Source organism: Cervus elaphus, chromosome 12, assembly GCF_910594005.1.
Source record: "Cervus elaphus chromosome 12, mCerEla1.1, whole genome shotgun sequence".
Classification (NCBI taxonomy): domain Eukaryota; kingdom Metazoa; phylum Chordata; class Mammalia; order Artiodactyla; family Cervidae; genus Cervus; species Cervus elaphus.
Window position 1 is genome coordinate 9,097,867 of NC_057826.1, and position 7,792 is coordinate 9,105,658.

The following is a 7,792-nucleotide window of genomic DNA, read 5'->3' on the forward strand; positions in this document are numbered from 1 at the left end:
TGAAGAGATGTTCAGAAACAGAGACGACAGTATTGCAAGATATTTGGGTGGGTTAAGAGAGTTGAGAGAGTGATAGCTGGATTATAAAGAAAGTTGAGTCCTGAAGAATTGAAGCTTTTGAACTGTGGTGTTGAAGAAGACTTGAGAGTCCTTGGACTCTCCTTGGACTGCAAGGAGATCCAACCAGTCCATCCTAAAGGAAATCAGTCCTGAATATTCATTGGAAGAACTGATGCTGAAGCTGAAACTCCAATACTTTGGCCACCTGATGCGAAGAGCTGACTCATTTGAAAAGACCCTGATGCTGGGAAAGATTGAAGGCAGGAGGAGAAGGGGATGACAGAGGATGAGATGGTTGGATGGCATCACCAACTCTATGGGCATGAGTTTGGCTAAACTCCGGGAGCTGTTGAGGGACTGGTGATGGTGTCCATGGGGTCACAAATAGTTGGACACGACTGAGCAACTGAACTGAGAGACTAGAAACAGAGAAGCTTTTCTGTCTCAGAAAGAAGAGGGTTACTGTGGAGACTGGAAAGGTAGTTTATCTCAGTCCTGAATGTACCAGCTTCTGGATAAATCCTGACCTAATGCTCCTGGCACCGACTTGAGCCCTGGCAAACTCTGTGCCTCTCTCTGGGAAAATATCATCACCCAAAGCACTTCCTCTCCAGGCTCAGTCTTGCAAAGGCATGAGGCTCTGGGCGGTCAGAGTTAATGCCAGGAAATGCCATCTCCTCAAGCATACACTAAGCCCTGCGAGACGCAGCATGGGGTGGAAGCAAGAAGAGCAGACCCAGCCTCCGACCCATCCAGCCCCCGTGGGGGCAGGGCTGTGGGAGCATCTCACCATCCCCTCAGAGAGTGGTCCTCAAACTTCTGTGCCCCCCAGAGTCACCTGGGACTTATTCAAACACACATCACTGGCCCACACCCCTTGAGTCATGAGAATACACATTTCTAACGACTGAGCTACAGAACTGAACAAATTCCCAGGAGATGCCCCCTCTGCCAGCACAGGACCCACTTCCTTACCGGCTGTAGCTTCTTTTTCTGTCAGGCTTTTTCACCCAATTCTTTCCTTTTGTTCAGCCAGCCAGACAGGAACATCAACAACTTTCTTCAAAGCAGTGCTCCAGAAGCCAGCAGTAATGACCGACCCCAACCAGGGCCTCAATGCCTCCCTCCCTCTGAGCACATGTCATAGCACGTCGGAACTCAAGAGGACCCTGGCAAGTGTACCACAAGCTTTGTTACTTGACGTGGGTTGCGACACAGCATCTTCCTGAAGAATTAGTCATTATGCATGATGGCACTTCCCTGGCACCAGTGGTCCCTGCATGGACCAGGGAGCTTGTGTCTTTGCCTCTGACTTGTCTCCCAAAGATAAGCATCTCCAAAATGTATATTGCGCCTCCACTCAGTGGCTAGTCATCCTTCATGGTAGCTCAGGACGCCGGACCTGCCTCCTCTGCTGAGGAGCTCAGGGCATCACGACCTCAGTCTTGCTCAACAGACAGGGTTAGAGCCCCGGCAGAGGGCTCACCTGTGTGCCCCGCTGGTCCTCGGCCTGGCTTAGGTGTTGCTGTGACATAATTAGCTGCACACAAAGCTGTATGCAGTGATACCTGGTTTTATAAGAATACACCATCCCTTCTGATACACCTTTTAAATGTATTCATTGAGGCAACACAGCCTTCAGCTCATAATAGTAAGAGGTAGGAAAGAGTACAAGAAGAAGACAGGTTTGGCATCACAGTTTATGCAGTTATTCGGGGGGAAGAGACATTACATATGAATAATGTGATTACTAATGACACTATAAATAATGTACAGAAATATAGCACGCAAAAGGAGTGTGCTGCAGAGGTCTTGCGCCAGTCTGATCTCTGAGGAGATGCTGTTTGAGCAGTAGGCATTACATTTCTTCCACACCCATTTAACAGGTCCACTAAGCTCCACTGTGTGGAAGACACATTCAACCATCTTCCAGTCCTTTAGAGCAGGGCAGTCTGCAAGAACTTTCTGTAATGATAGAAACTGCCTATAATTGCCTGGTCCACCATGCAGCTTCTAACCGCTTCCGGCTATTGAACAATGGAAATGTGATTAGTGTGACTAAGATACACTCTTTTTATTTGTGTATAAATTTTTTAAAAGTCACATATGGCTGGGAAGAGGGACTTCTCAGGTGTCACTAGTGGTAAAGAAGCTACCTGCCAGTTCAGGAGACTTGTAAGAGACACAGGTCTGATCCCTGGGTTGGGAAGATCCCCTGGATAAGGAAATGGCAATCCACTCTAGTATTCTTGTCTGGAAATCCCAATGGACAGAAGAGCCTGGTGGGTCATAGTCCATAGGGTCACAAAAAGTTAGACAGGACTGAAGTGAGTTAGCACTGAAGCACTGTGGCTGGTGACTACCCCTCTGGACAGCCCCTACAGACGCTATGGTGACCCAAGAAAAAGACATAGTTTTGTAGGTAAAAGATGTCAAGATAACAGGGTTTGTTTATTGAGAATCTGCGAAGTTTGGACAACAGATGGAAATCTGATAAAGCAGAAAGCCAAACATTTAGTTCATACCCGACACATTCCCAGCTTTGCCTATTATAACCTTCTGTTTCCTATCTGTGTTGTTCACTTTTTATTTGAATTTATCCAACAGATTTGTGACAAGATCACTGCTCTTTCTTGCCAATGTGTCTGTCTCTGATTTCCTGCCCTGGGACCTTATTTATGATTTCTTCCCTAAATGTTAAATAGTCTCTCTCTTTTTTTTTTTTTTTGCCTTTGAAATTATTTCTAGTGTTGAAGTGGACATTTTTTTTACTTTGAGGTACACCCCTAAATTCATATACCTTCTCAATATTTCTTCTCAGGTTCATGTCCTAAGAAGTATACTGATATCAAACTTTTGATTCAATATTGACCCAACTAACAATATTTTGTACCAATGTAAGTGCTTTATTTTTAAAGCACTCCCATATCTAGTATGTAAATAAACAACCCAATGACGTCTATAACATGAGTAAGCCAACACACTACTTATTCTTATTTGTCCACTGGGTATGTTCTTCCTGAGAATGTCAATTTATTAGGAGCAGATTCTTTGTCTACTCACTAATATCTTCCCATTGTCTAGCATAGTCTCTGGCCTAAAGGAGAAGCTCATTAAATCTGTTGGGTAATAAACCACCATAGGTCTGGCCTGTTGGTTTTTAGTACAGACTACAATCATATTTTCTAAATTTTTGTGAAAGGATTCTGGGTTAACTTTCTGCTCTTTATCACCAATTTTATGTAAATTTCTGCATAAGGATCTCAGCATAAAACTTCTTAATAGAAAAGCAACAGTGGTAAATCAAGAACACAATCAATTCCTCGTTCATATTTATGTGATGCACTTGAGAATTTCTTCACATTGGAGCAATAATAGGGGGAAATATACAATGCAGGATAAGGATCCCACCTAATGTAAGTACTACGTATATTATGCCTTGGGAAATTGACTGAATCAAATGCAATGAAAGTTTTTGTTTCTGCTTTTCATTTTTTTTGTCATTGTCAGAAATTTTGGAAGGAGCTTCTGTCAGACTAATTTTAGTTGCATATACTCCAAACTAAGGATATTGCTATAATGGCAAGGAAAAAAAAAAGTGAGAGAGAACTTTCTATTTTGCAGGCTTGGGTCATGAGCAGTTTTAGCAATATTAGTGTTAGGAAAAGCTTGGGTCTACAGGTATGTCTCTCTCCACAAATTAAATCCAGAAAATCAAACCAGGTCCCTTTTTTCTCCAAGTTTAAAATTGGTATAACTTTGCGATCATGATTCATTCAAACGTTTGAAAGAAAGATCATTCAAAAATAATCATGTGCCTCAGAGAAGAGCCAAAGCAAAGCAGAGGAAAAGGTGGGAACTCTCCCTGCGGTCCGTCACTGCCGTGGATGGAGGGGAGATGGCCCTTTAATAGAAACAGCCTAATTTCTTTAGAAATATCTCATTAGGCCCGCCCTTTCTGAGCTGCTTCTCCATTAAAATGTGATAAATGAATTCTGCCATTGCCAATTCCAGCCTGTCCTTCTTTCCCTTAATGAAATGAAGATGCGTCATGCTGGCAAGCACTCAGAACAGAGATAATTATTCATGGGATGCAAAAAGCGCTGCAGTCACCCTGCTCATGACTGCCCCACAGATGCTGGAGACAGGACCTTCAGAGTCTGAAAGGTGTTCAAATAGAGATTTATTTTCACTTTACTCAGGGGGAAAAATTCTGTCAGTTTGCATACTCTTACAACTTTTTCTCTGTACATATATTTTTTCTGTCTCAGATAATTATGTATGTGAGTGAGTATATGTATGTTTGGCATTTTTACTTATGGATTTTAAATATAAATCAGTTTATTTAAACTTAATATATTTTTTTTAAAGTTGGGATAGATTTTTTTTTAATTGTGTTTCGGAGGCACTATATTTCAAATGATGGTTTTCCCTCTCAAATGGTAGTTTGGAAACCTATGTAGAACAAATTTTGTGACTCTAAACAAGGTAATTCATTTCTAAATACCTGGCTTGCTTTTGCTACCTTTTACCGGTATTTTCCTTTGATTCAGAATTACGTTTTCTATCACTTGGTGCAACTCTAATATTGGGCAAACTTAAGAGGGTTGTTCTCACTGTTTCAAAAACCAGTCTTTCATAATATTCCACTTTTTTCTTCAAATCAACGCACAACTGAACTTATTGTAAAAGAATGAGACTCACACTCGAATGTAGATGGATATCATCTCAGAACCCTAGTTCTAGAAAAGGAATTTGCTATTTGTCAGAGAGCCAGCCTTTAAGTTTTTCTGAGGTGAAAATGTTACCGCCAAAATCTTGAATTACTGTCCACTGATGCTGAATAGAAATACAGGGGCAGAGTTTGGAGGAAACAGAAAGATGGCTTTAGTCCTCTGCCAGGAAAGGGAAGAATGCAGCGGCTAGTGACTCAAGGACTGTGCCCCCTTCCGTGGGGGATTTGAGAGGGTCATATAGATGGAGCTCACAGTCTGGGGTATGTGATAAGGAACAAAGTCGTAAGAATTTTGCATTCCTCTTCTTGCATTGTTTCAAAAAAATTAGAGCTGGCCTTCCAGTCGCTGGGTCCTCTCCCTTGCGGGTTTGACCCCTGGGTGGGGAAGATCCCTTGGAGAAGGGCACGGCAACCCACTCCAGTATTCTTTCCTGGAAAATCCCCTGGACAGAGGAGCCCAGTGGGCTGCAATCCATGTGGCATCAAAGAGTCAGACATGACTGCACACACCTGAGCCCGCCCCTCCCTGGTTTATTGTCCTGTGACCTTTCTGAAATGCAAAAAGCTACAGGGTGGTCTGTTACACTGGGAAGGTAAGGACCAGGTACGGGATGCAATTTCCATAGTGTCAGGGAGTGATAGGCTAGCTTTGTGAAGTATAAACATAGGCATGACTGAGTGACTAACACTTCCATTGTCAGATATACATTATATATATATATATATATATATATATATATATATCCCACACACATTTATTTTGGTTTCTTTGCAGGGCTTCCCAGCCTGCATCTTCTCTACATGAACCATGTTGTTTAGTTGCTCAGTCGTGTCCGACTCTTTTGCAAACTTACAGACTGTAGCCCCCAGGCTCCTCTGTCCATGGGATTTCCAGGCAAGAATTCTAGAGGGGGCTGTCATTTCCTTCTCCAGGGGATCTTCCTGACCAGAGGATCGAACTCAGATCTTCTGCATTGACAGGCAGAGTCTGTACCACTGAGCCACCACGGAAGCCCCTCTCACAATTCTCACGTGCTTTTAGCCCTAAAATTTATAGACACCAGCACAGCAGTTCTAGGGAACTTACCGCCATGTGAAAACATCTATTTACAAACTAACATCTTGTTGCCTTTTATATGCCAGTTATGCACTAACGAGTTAACAATTTTTGCAGACATTTTGTTTTTATTCCCGAGGAAGGTAAGTTATTTTTTGATAAAGAAACTGATCCCCTCCTTAGGTTATTCAATTAAAAATATATTTGTCTGCAAAACTGCTGTTTCATTGTCATTTTTAATCTTGTCTTTAGAAGTGTCACTTTTGGTGTACCTCAATCTTAGAGGCAGGCAGGAATTGTTATTTCTGAAATAGAAACTGAGAAATCAAGAGGTCAGATGTCCACTCTGCTGAGGAGTGGGAGAGTGAGATGGGACCACAACCATTCTCTCTATTCAGTATTAGCAAGAAGCCCACTGTCAGCCCTCGACTTCTGTACTTTATTTACAAATCTAAAATCACTAATTGGGGCTAAAAACAAACTAAGTTTGGAAGGGAGACTAAGGGGTCAGATGAGAACTGACAGCACATAAACAGATCTTTTTCCAGATCATTTCTGCTGCTCTATTTAGACAATGAAACACATACTCAAAAATCTGTCCATATGGGTAATGCAAAAACGACATATGATCTCCAGCCATTGTTTTTCTGGTCACTTGACACTTTAATAACAGTAGTCATTATAATTAATATTAAGGACAGCGTGAACAAATTATTGGGTAATCACTATTGACATGTCACTGTGCTAACAATTTTACACGCGTTATTTTGTTTCACTCTCAGAAGAAGTAGGAAGAAAGACGTTACTTACTATGAGGTAATTTGGATAGAGTCACAGCTCAACTGTGGGAGAACCAGGACTCTCTGTACCCTGAAATTAGTATCAAGTGGTTCAGAAACCTCATGCGTGTCAAGCTTTTCTTCTGGCTAATCATACATTGTTGTATGTATATTTCTTCTTTTCTCAGCTACTTGTAAGGCTTCCTCAGAAAACCGTTTTGCCTTTTTGCATTTCTTTGTCTTGGGGATGGTCTTGATCACTGCCTCCTATTCAATGCAACAAACCCCCATCCATAGATCTTCAGGCTCTCTGTCTATCAGATCTAATCCCTTTGAATCTATTTGTTAGTTCTACTGTGTAATTGTAAGGGATTTGATTTAGGTCATAGCTGAATGGTTTAGTGGTTTTCCCGACTTTCTTCAATGTCTGTCTGAATTCTGCAATAAAGAGTTGAGGCCCTAGGCCACAGTTAGGTCCTGGTCGTGTTTTTGCTGACTGTATAGAGCTTCTCCATCTTTGGCTGCAAAGAATATAATCAATTTGACTTACATATTGACCATCTGGTGATGTCCATGTGTAGAACCGTTTCTTGTGTTATTTGAAGAGGGTGTTTGCTGTGACCAGTGCGTTCTCTTGGCAAAACACTGTTAGCCTTTGCCCGGCTTCATTCTGTCCTCCAAGGCCAAGCTTGCCTGTTACTGCAGGTCTCTCTTCACCTCCTTCTTTTGCATTCCAGTCCCCTATGATGAGAAGGACATCTTTTTTCAGTGTTAGTTCTAGAAGGTCTTGTAAGTCATCATAGAACCGTATATCTTCAGGAAAGATATATCCATCTGAATGCAGAGTTCCAAAGAATATCAAGGAGAGATAAGAAAGCCTTCCTCAGTGATAAATGCCAATAGAGGAAATAACAGAATGGGAAAGGCCAGAGATCTCTTCAAGAAAATTAGAGATACCAAGGGATGATTTCATGCAAAGATGGGCACAATAAAGGACAGAAATTATATGGACCTAACAGAAGCAGAAGATATTAAGATGAGATGACAAGAATACACAGAAGAACTGTACAAAAAAGATCTCAATGACCCTATAACTATAGTGGTTAGTTGATGCCATCCAACTATATAGATCACTATAGTGATCTAGTGATCACTCATCTA